The sequence below is a fragment of the Heptranchias perlo genome, chromosome 3, assembly GCF_035084215.1.
Source record: "Heptranchias perlo isolate sHepPer1 chromosome 3, sHepPer1.hap1, whole genome shotgun sequence".
NCBI lineage: Eukaryota > Metazoa > Chordata > Chondrichthyes > Hexanchiformes > Hexanchidae > Heptranchias > Heptranchias perlo.
The window spans coordinates 63,027,286-63,043,365 of NC_090327.1; the positions used below are offsets into that span (position 1 = coordinate 63,027,286).

Sequence of the window (16,080 nt, forward strand, 5' to 3'; positions counted from 1 at the left end):
CTTGGATCAACTTTGTCGGCTCCTGGTTAGAGATGTTTCAGCAAGGTTCTTGACTGCACTATTCTATTGTGCAGTCTGAAGAACTTCAGTTTGAAGGTTAGTTTGAAGGTTGTAACACCAGGAGTCAAGAGCTGGCACAGGTAATCTGGTAACTTCCCAAATTAGTAGTTTGGCAGAGCAGAGGGAGCTAGCTGTGCTGTACCTAACTTGGAAGGAACACCTTTCCATTCACTTTTTCTCATATCATTATCGAGAATTCAAACACTCTTACCATGTAAGTCAGTGATTTGCAGGTGCCTATTCCAAGCTAGTATACTGTATTCACTGCTTTACGCCACGGTGTCCTCCATATTGGGGAAACCAAATGCAGATTGGATGATCACTTTGCCAAATATTTCTGTTCTATGAGCAAACATGATCTTGATCTCCTTGTTGCATCAACTCACCTTCTGTTTCCCATACCAATCTTTTTCATTCTTGACCTTTTACACTGCAACAAAGCTCACTGCAAATTCAGTAACGGCACAGCATCTGTATCACGGGCACTGCTCAGCACTCTGATCTCCACAGTGAGGTCAAAAATTCTCAGCAGCTGCATCCCAATAAATGTTGGGATTGGCAGGCACCCGTGCCACTCGGGGTGCAGCTGGGATGCCTGTCTTCCCAGGATACCACAAACTACTGCAGAAGAGTGGCTGGCCGAGGGGGGGACAGGGACTATTCAATCAGAGAGGGCTTCAAAACCTGGCCCAATCCATACTCATCCAATATCTACACACAGGTATCCATACTCTCAAGCTGCAATCACTAGATGGCAACTAAGAACAGGAAACCTGGCTTCTTTTTCCTCTACCAAGCAAGAATTCTTAGGCCAATTGCAGTTTCCCCAGTGCTTGAGCTCAGGTTAGCTAACGGAGCACAGACCTGAAATTCAAAGCAAAACCTCTGGCTTTGCATGGCTCAGTACCATACCACAAAGCGCAATTACCCACTGAGCTATTGAGGGTGCCTGAAATCACAGTTTCAAAGGGAAATTTATGACCATGAACCACATTGTAACATTACCCTTTTATGTTTCAGGAAAATAAAAGCCTCTTCTTAGGTGTTATAGAACTCCATTGCTTAGACCCATGGTTCAAGCAATTCTCCCTCCAGGGTAATGGAGTATAAGGGAAATATATACAGTGCCATAGGGAAGCCATGAGGATTAAGTACTTCTGCAGCTGTTTATTAGCCTGGTCTTTTGCAAACAATGTTATGAAATTATCCTCATAATATTTGATTTTCACATGCAGCTTTTCAACAGGCTCAGATAGGAAAGAATTGAAAGTAAACCTTACATTAACTTAAGGTCAACTTATTGAATTAGTGTCTAACTTCCAAATCTGTAATTTTCCCTCTAGGTCTGCTTGAACATAAAGCATTTCCTTTTTTCCATCTATAATATAATTAACTTTTACAGAGCACAATAGAGAAAGGCTTACTTTTAATATAGTGCCTCATCATATCTTTTAGGTTGTCTCAAAAGATTTCACATACTGTGAGTTACTTTGAAATGCATTGACTGTTGTTCTTTGGTAACGGAGGCAGCTATTTTGTGCAAACAAGATTACATAATCAGCAATGAGATAAATAACTGGTTAATCTGTTTTTGGTGGTGCTGGTGTAGAGAGGAATGTTGATTGAGAGAAGAATGTTGGTCGAGGGAGGAATGTTGGCCCGGATGTTGGTGTGCGGATATTACACAGTGTGCTGAGAGTTCGGTAAGTGTGGGAGTTTGGTGAAGTGGGGGAAGGAGGTGCTGCTTTGCCTTGCTTTTCCAAACTTTTCCTGCAGAGCGGTAGTGGACTTGAGAGTAGAAGACTGAGATTGTGGAATAAAAGCAGCAGCAGACCTGCACCAAGAGACAACTACTGTGCGACATCACAGGGACTTAACTCCTGGACCTAAGATAAATAAGAAGCAAAAAGTAATCCAAGTGGGACGTCACCAAGGAAGAGGTAAGTGATTGGCTGGTGAGTATTTTCCTGCTGAATTTGTCTAAGGTTAGAGTTTGTGGATTCTCTGGTCTCTGTTGTGTAGTGGGGGACTGCTGTTCAGCAAGGGCCCTTGAGTATACCTTTTTAATTGAAGTGAAATTGGTGGGATTCATTTAATTTGAATTAATTAGTTAAAGGGTAAGTCATGTCAGGACAGCCCAGCCCCATGTTATGCTCTTCCTGCTCTATGTGGGAAATCAGGGACCCTTCCGGTGTCCCTGACGACCATGTGTGCGGGAAATGCATCCAGCTGCAGCAACTGACAAACCGCATTGCGGCACTGGAGCTGCGGATGGATTCATTAAGGAGCATTCGCGATGCTGAGAACGTCGTGGATAGCACGTTTAGTGAGATGGTCACACCGCAGGTAAAGGTTGTACAGGCAGGAAGTAATTGGGTGACCACCAGGCAGAGTAAGAAGAGCAGGCAGGCAGTGCAGGGGTCCCCTGTGGCCGTCCCCCTCTCAAACAAATATACCGCTTTGGATATTGTTGAGGGGGATGACTTATCAGGGGAAGGCAGCAGCAGCCAACTTCCTGGCACCAGGGGTAGCTCTGCTGCACAGGCTGGGAGGAAAAAGAGTGGAAGAGCTATAGTGGTAGGGGATTCTATCGTAAGGGGAACAGACAGGCGTTTCTGTGGCCGTAAACGTGACTCCAGGATGGTTTGTTGCCTCCCTGGTGCCAGGGTCATGGATGTCACTGAGCGGCTACAGGGCATTCTTAAGGGGGAGGGTGAGCAGGTAGAGGTCGTGGTCCACATTGGGACCAACGACATAGGTAGGAAGGGAGATGAGGTCCTGCATCAAGAATTTAGGGAGCTAGGTAGCAGATTAAAGAGCAGGACCTCAAAGGTTGTAATCTCTGGATTACTCCCAGTGCCACGGGCTAGTGAGTATAGAAATAGGAGGATAGAACAGATGAATGCGTGGCTAAAGAGTTGGTGCAGGAGGGAGGGTTTCAGTTTCCTGGATCACTGGGCCTGCTTCTGGGGAAGGTGGGACTTGTGCAAGTCGGACGGGTTGCACCTGAACCAGAGCGGGACAAATATCCTTGCGGGGAGGTTTGCTAGCACTGTTGGGGGGGGTTTAAACTAACTTGGCAGGGGGATGGGATACAGAGTGGAGCGACAATAGGGGGTGATGTGCAGCCAAATATAGAGAAAAAAACAAGTCAGCTTGGAAGACAGGGCAAATATGTAAGGGCAAGGCTGGATGGCATCTATTTTAATGCAAGGAGTCTTGCGAATAAGGTGGATGAACTGAAGGTGTTGATAAACACATGGGAGTATGATATTGTTGCTGTCACAGAGACATGGTTGAGGGAGGGGCAAGACTGGCAGCTCAATATTCCGGGGTACAGAATCTTCAGGCGAGACAGAGGGGGAGGTATAAGAGGAGGGGGGGTCGCAATATTAATTAAAGAATCAATTACTGCCATAAGGAGGGATGATATATTAGCAGGTTCCTCTAATGAGGCCATATGGGTGGAGCTTAAAAACAAAAAGGGGGCAAGCACTTTGATGGGAGTGTACTATAGGCCCCCAAACAGTCAGGGGGAGATCGAGGAACAGATATGTAGGCAAATCTCAGAAAATTGTGCAAATAATAGGGTAATAATAGTGGGGGATTTCAACTTCCCCAATATTAACTGGGATACTCAGAGTGTAAAAGGCTTAGAGGGTACAAAATTCTTAACGTGCATCCAGGAGAGCTTTTTGAGCCAGCATGTAGAAAGTCCTACAAGAGAGGGGGCGGTACTGGACCTAATTCTAGGGAATGTGGCCGGCCAAGTGGAAGAAGTGCTAGTAGGTGAGCACTTTGGTGACAGTGACCATAATTCAGTGAGATTTAAGGTGGTCATGGAAAAGGACAGGGAGGGGCCGGAAATAAAGGTTCTAAATTGGGGGAAGGCCGATTTTAATAGGATAAGGCAGGATCTGGCCAAAATGGACTGGGATCAGCTGCTTGTAGGAAAATCCGCATCGGAGCAATGGGAGTCTTTCAGAAGGGAGATTGAGACCATACAATGGCAACATGTTCCCGTAAAGGTCAAGGGTGGTTCCAAGAACTCCAGGGAACCTTGGATGTCAGGGGATATACGAGAATGGATTAGGAAAAAAAGGAAGGCTTTTGGCAGATACAAAAGGCTAAAGACGGAGGAAGCCCTAGAGGAGTACAAAAAGTGCAGGGGGATACTTAAAAAAGAAATTAGGAGATCAAGGAGGGGCCATGAAATAACACTGGCGAGCAAAATAAAGGAAAATCCTAAGATGTTTTATAAGTATATTAAGGGTAAGAGGATGACTAGGGAAAAAATAGGGCCCATTAGGGACAAAAATGGCAATCTGTGTGTGGAGCCGGCAGATGTAGGAGGGGTTCTAAATGAATTTTTTGCATCTGTTTTTACTATGGAGAAGGACGATGTAGACATAGAAATACGGCAGGGGGACTGTGATATACTCGAACATATTAACATCGAGCGGGAGGAGGTATTGGCGGTTTTAGCAGGCCTAAAAATGGATAAATCCCCAGGCCCGGACGAAATGTATCCCAGGCTACTGTGTGAGGCAAAGGAGGAGATTGCGGGGGCTCTGACACATGTATTCAGAACCTCTCTGGCCACAGGGGATGTGCCAGAGGACTGGAGAACCGCTAATGTAATACCATTATTCAAGAAGGGGAGTAGGGAAAAACCGGGGAACTACAGGCCAGTGAGCCTAACATCAGTGGTAGGAAAATTATCGGAAAAAATTCTGAAGGACAAAATTAGTCTCCACTTGGAGAAGCAAGGATTAATCAGGGATAGTCAACATGGCTTTGTCAAGGGAAGATCATGTCTGACTAATTTGATTGAATTTTTTGAGGGGGTGACTAGGCGTGTGGATGAGGGTAACGCAGTGGATGTGGTATACATGGATTTCAGTAAGGCCTTCGATAAAGTCCCCCACAGGAGACTGGTCAAGAAGGTACGAGCCCATGGAATCCAGGGTGCCTTGGCACTTTGGATACAAAACTGGCTTAGTGGCAGAAGGCAGAGGGTGATGGTCGAAGGTTGTTTTTGTGACTGGAAGCCTGTGGCCAGTGGGGTACCACAGGGATCGGTGCTGGGTCCCTTGCTGTTTGTGGTCTACATTAATGACTTGGATATGAATGTAAAAGGTATGATCAGTAAGTTCGCTGATGATACAAAGATTGGTAGGGTGGTAAATAGCGAGGAGGATAGCCTCAGTCTGCAGGACGATATAGATGGGTTGGTCAGATGGGCGGAACAGTGGCAAATGGAATTTAACCCGGAAAAGTGCGAGGTGATGCACTTTGGAGGGACTAACAAGGCAAGGGAATACACAATGAATGGGAGGACCCTAGGCAAGACAGAGGGTCAGAGGGATCTTGGTGTGCAAGTTCACAGATCCCTGAAGGCGGCGGAACAGGTAGATAAGGTGGTAAAGAAGGCATATGGGATACTTGCCTTTATTAGCCGAGGCATAGAATATAAGAGCAAGGAGGTTATGATGGAGCTGTATAAAACACTGGTTAGGCCACAGCTGGAGTACTGTGTGCAGTTCTGGTCGCCACACTACAGGAAGGATGTGATCGCTTTGGAGAGGGTGCAGAGGAGATTCACCAGGATATTACCAGGGCTGGAGTGCTTCAGCTATGAAGAGAGACTGGGAAGATTGGGTTTGTTTTCCTTGGAGCAGAGGAGGCTGAGGGGGGACATGATTGAGGTGTACAAAATTATGAGGGGCACAGATAGGATGGATACTAAGGAGCTTTTTCCCTTCGTTGAGGGTTCTATAACAAGGGGACATAGATTCAAGGTAAAAGGCGGGAGGTTTAGAGGGGATTTGAGAAAGAACTTTTTCACCCAGAGGGTGGTTGGAGTCTGGAACTCACTGTCTGAAAGGGTTGTGGAGGCAGGAACCCTCACAACATTCAAGAAGCATTTGGATGAGCACTTGAAATGCCATAGCATACAAGGCTACGGACCAAATGCTGGAATATGGGATTAGAGTAGACAGGGCTGATGGCCGGCGCGGACACGATGGGCCGAAGGGCCTCTATCCGTGCTGTATGACTCTATGACTCTACATAAGGGGCACCATTTTCTGAGATCCCTGCCACTGGTGGGGCCTCACTTGCTCTGGGAAGCTTATCAGAAAATCCAAGCGATGCACATGCAATCTTCCAAAAATCTGCCTACTGTGTGTGAAGCCCGACAGTGACATGGTCCATGGAAAATCTCGCCCCAAACATTCTGTTTCGTTCTGAGTAAGAAGCTCCTTGGACAATGAAAACTATGAAGAAATGTAGATCACACAGAAGAAATATGCTTAGATATAATTCAGTTGCTTTGAGGAGGGGTTGGAGGGCCTAAAAATTGTGTATTACATGACAATGGCTTGATTTGAAGGAGTTTTACGCCTCATACAGTACAATAATACATAGGGTGAGTATTTCTGCTTTCTGAATAGATAAAGTAGCCAAATATATATTCAGCAGACCATAGAAAAAAATATAAAAGAAAAAGAAAAAAAAGAGACTTGCATTTATACAGCACTATATCATAACTCTCAGCGCTTACTAAAGCACCTCATGTGCACAACAAAATAAAATCAGAGGTCAAATCCTCAAGAATCAGTGGCTAATTAAAATAAATTCAATCTTGGGCTATGGGCGTCGCTGGCAAAGCCAGCAATATTTTGCTTTGTAAAATTTCATCCACATATGCCTTCCTGTCTGCTTGAAGTTTTTGTCTTCTTTTTATTACTGTCGGTACCTGTGATTGCATTTGAAGTCCAACAACAATTTGCATTTATATAACATCTTTATCATAAAAAAAACTGTCTCAAGACATGTTGCAGAAAGCGCATGGAAAATGAACAGAGACGAAAAAATAAATTAGGAGAGGTAACCAAAAGTTTGGATGAAGAGGTGGACTTTGAGGAGATTTTTAAAAGGAGCAGTGGGAGGGAAAGAACTGAGGTTTAGTGAGACGATTTCAAATAGTAGGATCCATATGTCTGAAGGCTCTGCCAGCAAAGGTGAGGCAAAGAGAGGGGGAGATGCACAATAGGCTGAAGTCAGAAGAATAGAGAGTTGGGGGGGGGGATATATAGCTGAAGGAGATTGCAAAGAAAGAATGGGGCAAGGCCATGGAGGGATTAAAATATCAGGACGAGCATCTTAAACTTGAAGCATTGATGTCTGAGGAGACAATGTATGTCGACAAGGACTGGAGTGATGGGTGAACAAGATTTTGGATAAGCTGGAGTTTGTTGTGGGTAGTAGATGTGAGGCCAGCAAGGAGAGCACTGAAGTAGTCGTCACGTCTTGTAAGGGATTCAGCCACAGAGGGGCTGAGGTGTGGCCCAAGGCAATTTTGCAGAGATAGAAGTACGCAGAATTGTCATGGAGAAGATATGGATCTGAAGCACAGCTCAGGATCGAAAAGGATGCTGAGATTAGTAACAATGTGGTTCAGCCTGAGAGAGCAACTGGGGCGAGGGATTAAATCAGTGGTAAGGGACAGAATTTGGGATAGGGATCGAAGACGGTGGCTTTCGTCTTCCCAATATTGAGCTGGAGAAAGTTAAGACTTATCAGAGTTAGGGTAAATGGATGTGGCTTAGATTAGAGAGGGGTTGGAACACAATCTCATAATTTGCTGACTACATAAAAGTAGATGATTTGGCCAATAGCAAGGAGGACTGTGAAATTATTTTTGGATTGCTCTCGCAAATAGCTGGTACAGACATGATGGGCCAAATGACTTCCTTCTCTGCTGTAACATTCCACGGTTCTATCTGAGAGTGGATGTTGACCAAACATGCCTGACAGTACATAGGCAGTTGAGGGCTTGAGAGAAGTTGTGGAAAGGTAGAGCTGGGTGTCATCTATGTCGATGTAGAAACCGACCCCATGTCTGCAAATGATATTGCCAAGGGGCAGCCTGTCGATAGGAAAAGGAGGGGGGCAAGGGTAGATTCTTGGGGTACTTCAGAGTGTTCAGGCAGTGGGAAGACAAGCAATTGCTAGAGGTGCGCTGGCTATGTTTGGATAGGCAGAAGTAGAACCATGCAAGGGCAGTCCCTCCTTTACAATTCCAAGAGCTTGTACGGCAGAACATCCTAATGGTGATTGTCTAAGCTCTGACAAAACATTTTGTTTATTGCCACATATTTTTTCTCCCTCAGAGAATAGGAATCATCTAAACCATCTGGAGTATTGTGCCCTAGACCAGTCTGATAGTTACGTTTACAGGATGTCAATGTTTGCTCCAGTAACAGGGTACCACCTGACTGCAATTTGCAACTTGCTAATTCTTAATCACTTAACTTGTCTCACTTGAGTTATTGGGCCAGAATTTGCTGTCAAAATAACGGTGAAGCTAATGGCACTCACCGTTATTTATACGTAAATGGTACAGCAATTTCAGGCGAGGAGCAGATGCGTGGTCAAATGTCAATATCCAAAAGTTGCTGTCCGAGTTGTGTACTCCGCCATTACTTTCATGAAAACGGCATTTCGCTGTCTGTCTCACCATTGACGTGCTTTGAATGTCACGAGGTTGCTGTATTTGCACGATAGATACGAACTAAACTCGCCACAGATATTTAAAGGTAGTAGTTAATAGCGTAAGTACCCTTTTAATGACACGATAATTGTTAATTACTGCCAATCAACCACTCTGGCACTGAAAATTAACTATTACAAGTGTCGAGTCTCATTCCTTCAGGTTTTGAATTTTTCAGGGAAATTTTTTAAAGATGTCAAATTTTAAATTTACAATTTTTTTTCTTATTTTTCCTTTCTGTCTCTTTTTCCTCTCTCTTAATCCATTCTTTCTTTCCCTCTCTTTATTTCTCTTTCTGTACCTGATTTGACATTGAATTCACCCCCTTTAATTCACTCCCTCTCAGTTCTTCATGTGTTTATTTCCCAATCCTTAAATCTCGTTGGTTAAGGAGATACCCTGTTGGTTGCCCTGTTTACCAAGGCCCTAGATGCCCTGTTTCCCTCGCTGCGCCGTTATCAGCTCGTGGGCAAAAATCTTTAAGCTGAAGGAAGCAGAAGCATGTCTAATTAACGGCAGATGCTGTTAGGTGCCCTGCTACACCAAAATCTGGCCCATTGTTTTATTAAGAGTTAGCTTGTAGTCTAACTGTAACTCCTTATTCTATTGGCCCAGATGTTACTGTCAAAATAACGGTGAGGCTAATGGCGCTCGGCATTATTTAAGCGCAAATGGTACAGCAACTTCAGGTGAGGGGCAGATGTGCAGTTAAATGCCAAAACCCAAAAGTTGCTGTCCGAGTTGCGCTGCTCTGCTGTTAGCTTCGCAAAAACGGCATCTCACTGTCTGCCTCACCATTGAAATGCATTGAATGGCATGAAGTTACTGTCTTCGCTCAGTAGATATGAATTAAACTCGACATAGAAAGTTAAGTCTTGTCAAGACAAGCGCAAGTACCCTTTTAACGATGTGATAAATGTTAATTATTCCAATCAACCTCTCTAGCACTGAAAATTAACTATTAAAAGTGTGGAGTCTCATTCTTCCCAGTATTAATTGTTGTTGGAGATTTTTTTAAAATTTACTTTTCCTTTCTGTCGCTTTTCTCTCTCTCTCACTTAATCCAATCATTCTTTCCCTCTCTTTATTTCTCTTTCTGTACCTGATTTGACATTGATTTCACCCATTCTAATTTACACTTCCTTCTCTGTCATTCCTCTGGTTATTTCTCAATCCTTAAATCTGATTGGTTAAGGAGATACACAGTTGCTTGCCCTGTTCACTCAGGTCCCAGATGTCCTGTTTCCCCCGTTATCATCTCACACTTTCAGCAACTTGCCACGCAAAAAACGTAAAAACCTAAATGTGCAAGGGTAAGTCTAACATGGTTGGATGCCCTGCTACAGCAAAATCTGGGCCAATATCTCCAGTCCCACTACAAGATAATCACAAATCATTTTGCCATTCTGTCCACCAAAGGCATATTGTTCTGTCATCATAATGCACTATGGGTTCTTTTTGAATGGACTCAGATGCAAAAAATCTTCTGAACATAAGTTCATTTACTTGTTTTCCAGGAGTTTTCTAATTTCCAACTAAGCCATGAACACATTCCAACTACACACCACTTGAAACCCGATTATACCAGTGTTTTCTTATCTTTACGGTGAATTACCTCACTAGATTATTTTTGGGGATTAGGGAGCATTTATTTTGAACTTCCCTAAGCAGATTAAATGGGTGGGATAGAGTCCACGATTGAGATGATCAGACACAGTTGGAGAAAGCAGGTTTGATGAGTTGAATGGCCTTATCTCATTCCAAGCATTGTAATGTTGATAGGTTAGGTCTATTAATGCAGACTACAGTAATGGTTTAGCAAGAAGATTACGAATTTGATGACTGAAACATAAGGAAGTTAACTATTTCAGAGATTTATGTAGTAGCACATGCCTGTTTATGTATATGTTATCAGCAGAATAGACACACTGATTTCTTCTTTCTATGTTTGTTTAATATGGACAGTTAGGTAGATAGGACATTTTGCCTACCATAAGGATGTTACGTTAAGAAGCTTCTAATGTATTACAAAATGTCAGATTTTTTTCATCATTTGATGTGAATTTTCCTAACTTTCAGAATTTAATGAAATACGTATTGATTTGATCTATGGGCATCTGGAAATAATATCTTTTTAGCTTTTATTAAACAAAACCTTAGTTATTTTGGTTTCTGGGTTTGCTTATGTGGATTATTGATTGCCTTTTTAACAGTTACTCCAGTTACCAATTATTCCACTAAAAAGAACTAATAAATGAAGGATGAAGTTAACTGCAGAAATTACAAAGTCTCCTCAAAAGTGGGATAAAAAGAGTGTTCTCCAATACTGCATTAAAGAGGCTATTAAAAGCACTTTCTTGATGTACTACTTTACGAAATTTAATACAGAGCAGACTATTTTGGAACGGTTTCATTCAAAAATGAAGAATAATACAAGATTTAGGGTTCTAAACTATGAGGAAAAACACGCAAAGTGAAGGTTGTTTTTGATTGATGAAGAAAAAGTTCCACATCAATAAAATATTGAGGTAAATTCTGACTGAGGTAGTGAGTACAAAACAAGAGACCATAGGTGCAAACAAGTCTCAAGCCTGAGTAGAGGTTGAAAGATTTTGGCTCTGAATTTTCATGGGCTGCAATTCTAGCACTTACACCAGGATCGCGCATCAGATTAATGATATGCGCCCTATAATTAACGACCATTTACAGTCCTCTCAATCGGCAGCAAAGTGATGGAAGGAGTCATCAAGTACTATCAAGTAGCACCTACACACTGTTAACTTGCTGACTGTTGCTCATTTTGGGATCCACCAGAACTCCAGATCCAGATCCCAATCCAAGGCTCCAGATCTCATCAAAGCCTTGATCCAGCTGTGGATGCAAGAGCAGCAAGCCAGAGGAGAGGAGAGAGTAGCCACCCTTAACATCAAGGCAGCATTCGACTGAGTATGGCACCAAGGAGCCTTAACAAAATTGAGGTCAAATGGGGGATGTGTCACAGGGAAAACCCTCCAGTGACTAGAGTCATACTTGGCACACAGGAAGATGGTTGTGATTGTCAAGGGCCAATCAGCACAGACCCAGGATATTGCTGCTGAGATCCTCAGGGCAGTGTTCTTGGCCCAACCATTTCCAGCTGTTTCTTCCATTACCTTCACTCCATCATATGGTCAGGAGTGGGGCTGTTGACTTATGAGTCCCCAGTGTTCAGCTCCATTCACAACCCTTTCTATAATGAAACAGCCCATGCCAGCCTACAGCAGGACTCAAACAACATCCTGACTTGGGAAATGACAGGTAAAATTTGCACCACAAAACTGCCAAGTAATGATAATCCCCAACAAGAACAAGCCTGACCATCTCCCACAGACGTTCAATGGCATCTCCATTACTATGTCCCTCACCATCAATATTGTGGGGGTCTCCACTAAGTGGGACAGATGGGAGGGAAATCTGCCAGGGACCCAGGCAATGTTCCACTACCGCCATTTGCAGGCAGGGAAAGAGCAGCCAGCGGCGGTGTCTGCAGGGGTGGAGGGGGGTTCAGGGATCCCGGTAACAACACCAAAGCAGCAGTAAGTCTTTCCGCCAGTATTTTTCATCATTGTCCACAATGATCCCATCTGATTTCAGGTGGGATCATAGAGGAGAAATCCTCCCACATTGCCTAATTGTCACTGGATCAAAATCCTGGAATTCCCTATTGAGCACCATTATGGGAGTACCATCAGCACAAGAACTGCAATACTGAAAGGATAAGCCCCACCACCACATTCTCAGGGCAACCAGGCATGGCAATAAATGTGATCTTGGATTATTCATATTCTGTGAGCAAATAAAAGAATTACCTCATGGCTCAAACGTTTGAATTCTTAAGGTGTTGGTTTGAAATTCCTCTCCCTGATATTTAAGTGGAGGTGTTAATATATTTATTTTACAATGTTGAAATGCCTCCACTAAAAGCTGAGAAGACCTGCAATTGAACATGTTATCTTTGGTATGATAGTACCCCTTGGCGTAATACAAACATACAAAAAAGGACAGGAAAAGTCCAGCTGGTCCATCAAACCTGTCCCATCCCAGCTTGTTGCAGCCTACATGCACCATCAATCCCAACCAATGGAAAGTGAAACTGGGCAGGGTGTAAAATGGGCACCCAATCTGATCTTGTCAGTTTCCTGCAGGGTGGGTTTAGTTAAAATTACCCTCCTGAGCCCAATTTAGGAAAAAACGCTGAGAAATTTCTTTCCAACCCCTGAAGGCAATCAAGCAAGCTGATATGACTAGTCCAAGTTACCCCACTCACAAAAACTCATCCAGCCCCATTTTGAAGGCCTGCAATGCATATACTGGGCACCTATTCCAGAGATTGATGGCTCTTGGCAAATAGATATATGTCCTGGCACCAACCTAACTCTATGGTTTTCTATTTTGTACGAATGTTCCTTATTCCTCCCCTGTCTATCTAGCTCAAATAACCTATCCATTTGGATATATCTAATCCCTTTATTATTTTACAGACCTCAATTATATCTTCATAAAGTTTACCAAGTTTCCAAATAAAAAAAACAGTTCTCTAAGCCAGATTTCAGGGCCAACATCAGCTATGCTCACTAGTAGAACTCTCACCTCTGAGTTAGAAGGTTGTGGGCTGAAGACCGACAACAGGACTTGACCGCATGATCTAGGCTGACACTTCATTGCAGTATTGAGGAAGTGCTGCATTGTTGGAAGTGATGTCTTTCAGGCTCCACCTTCTTGTTCAAGTGGAGATAACAGGTCCCCTGGCACTATTCAAAGAGCAGGGATTTCTCCTGGTATCCTGGCCAACATTCATCCCTCAACTAACATCGCCAAAATAAAATGCGGTATTTATCTCATTTGCTGTTTGTGGGGCTTTCTGCGTGCAAATTCGCTGTTGAGTTTGTGTACATAGCAAAAGTGATTATACTTCAAAATAATTCATTGGCTGTGAAGCGTTTTGGGACATCCTGAGGATAGCGAAAGATGCTGTTTAAATGCAAGTTCATTCTTTCAATACAACAACAACTTGCATTTATACAGCGCCTTTAAAGTAGTAAAATGTCCCAAGGTGCTTCACAGGAGCAACTTCCAAACAAAATTTGATACCGAGCCACATATTAGGACAGGTGACCAAAAGCTTGGTCAAAGAGGTAGGTTTTAAGTAGCATCTTAAAGGAGGAGAGAGAGTGGTAGAGAGGTGGAGAGGTTTAGGGAGGGAATTCCAGAGTTTAGGGCCTAGTCAGCTGAAGGCCCGGCCGTCAGTAGTGGAGTGATTAAAATCGGAGATGCACAAGAGGCAAGAATTGGAGGAGTGCAGAGATCTCGGAGGGTTGTAGGGCTGGAGGAGAATATAGAGATTGGGAGGGGCGAGGCCATGGAGGGATTTAAAAACAAGGATGAGAATTTTAAAATCGAGGCATTCCCGGACCAGGAGCCAATGTAGGTCAATGAGCACAGAGATCTTGAGTGAACGGCACTTGGTGCGAGTTAGGATATGGGCAGCGGAGTTTTGGATGAGCTCAAGTTTATAGAGGGTGGAAGATGGGAGGCTGGCAAGGAGAGCATTGTATTAGTCAAGTCTAGAGGTAACAAAGGTATGGATGAGGGTTTCAGCAGCAGATGAGCTGAGGCAGGGGCGGAAACAGGTGATGTTACGGAGGTGGAAGTAGGTGGTCTTGGTGATGGAGTGGATATGGTCGGAAGCTCATCTCAGGGTCAAATAGGATGCCAAAACTTCGAACGGTCTGGTTCAGCCTCAGACAGTGGCCAGAGAGAGGGATGGAGTCGGTGACTAGGGAACGGAGTATGCGGTGGAGACCAAAGCCAATGACTTCGGTCTTCCCAATATTTAGTTGAAATCTGACGTTGTGTTTTCGGATGATGTCACCGAGGAGCAGTATGTAGATGAGAAATAGGAGGGGGCCAAGGATAGATCCTTGGAGCACTCCACAGGTAACAGTGCGAGAGCAGGAAGAGAAGCCATTGCAGATAGGATTTGCGATGGAAATAATATTAACGATATATCTGGAATAATTATATTCTGTGATTGCTCCTAGTTTTGAGATTTATATGAATCATCCATGAATCCACTTTGTTACATAATTTGTTAGTTTACAAGGAAATTATTATTTGTTCATACAGATGTTTCTGCAATAAAAATGAAATACTGATAGTTTAAACTGAAAACTGTTTTAAGTTTTGAAGAGTAGATACTTTTCTGATGCTAATTTAATATAAATCAGAGGTGAATTGCTTCAGTTTACTGTGGCTAGCAGTTTTGTATGCAAATATAGTAGTGGTGCAAAAAAGCAAATTGCTTTCTCTCTACTTGTACCAAGCACAGATGTAGGAATGAGTTAATGCAGTTTCAACATAGCCCTACTGCTGGCTGTTATCTTCCTGGAGTGGCTGGGAGTGAGATTCCATAAATTGCAGTACCAACGCCTCAGGTCACTGTGCATGATGTTATTTTAAGTTGATAACATCATTATCTCACTAAAGCAATCAGGTCAAACCAAAGGTGTATCAATAGGGTGAAAGAATACTTGTGGCATTTGTCACTGTGAAGGAAACTGCTCCAGAACCTGCTTTGTTTCTATTTTATTATGTGTCTCAGTTAGGAACTAAATTGAACCTGAATCTTTTATCTGAAGAATCCGGTTTGAAGTTTGCAAAAATAGAGCTGTTCAAAGATCCCAGAGCGTCATCATTTTTGAATGAACAGGCTGCTATCATTCAGGTTTCTCCACTTACAGCTGATGTGTTGGGAAGATCTGAATTAATTTCTCGTATACTAGCACATTACCAATATGTAATAAAATCATACTTCCAATTTGGAAAAAAAAATTAACATTTAAATGTAGTTCAGAGTATGGTTTTCTTCCCAAGTTCTGATTGCATTTTATTGTCAGTACCAAAAATCCTTGATTAATTCCATGAGTCAATTTATAATATTGTCTGATATGCTATTTTTGACTGCAAATAAATCATTGGCTTTGAGCTAAGTAAGTAATTTCCGGCGTTATTAAAAGGCACAGAAAAGCGATATGTTAATTAGCAGTGAGATTAAATAACTGTACCATTTGAACACAGAAGATAACCTTGTCTTCACTGGCTCCACTTCTGAGGTATCCAAACCCCTGAAAAGCACAACAGACCTAGCAAGGCCAGACTGCAGTCTCTTCTTTTGCAGCCCTTGATTCCTGCTGTGACTGGCAGTCTATGTTCCATCATGCACTGCGTCCTGAAATTCACAGTGCTTTTAATGCACCACAATGCACAACATCTATGACTGCCTTCTTTTTTTTTCTGGGTTCCTATCCCTACCTGAAACCCAATCAATATTATATTATATTATCAATACTATAAACCAAATAAACAGCTACTCAAGCTGGTAGCTAAAACACAGGATGCCGTGATATTACCTAACTATGTAATTC

The 16,080-nt window shown here is 43.0% G+C and overlaps 1 protein-coding gene across 1 annotated transcript in view; it reads right to left on the reverse strand.

Moving 5' to 3' along the window:
* The window catches only part of LOC137314905 (peroxidasin homolog), a 573,760-nt gene that overhangs the window by 192,923 nt on the left and 364,757 nt on the right, over window positions 1-16,080 (reverse strand). The window lies entirely within an intron of this gene.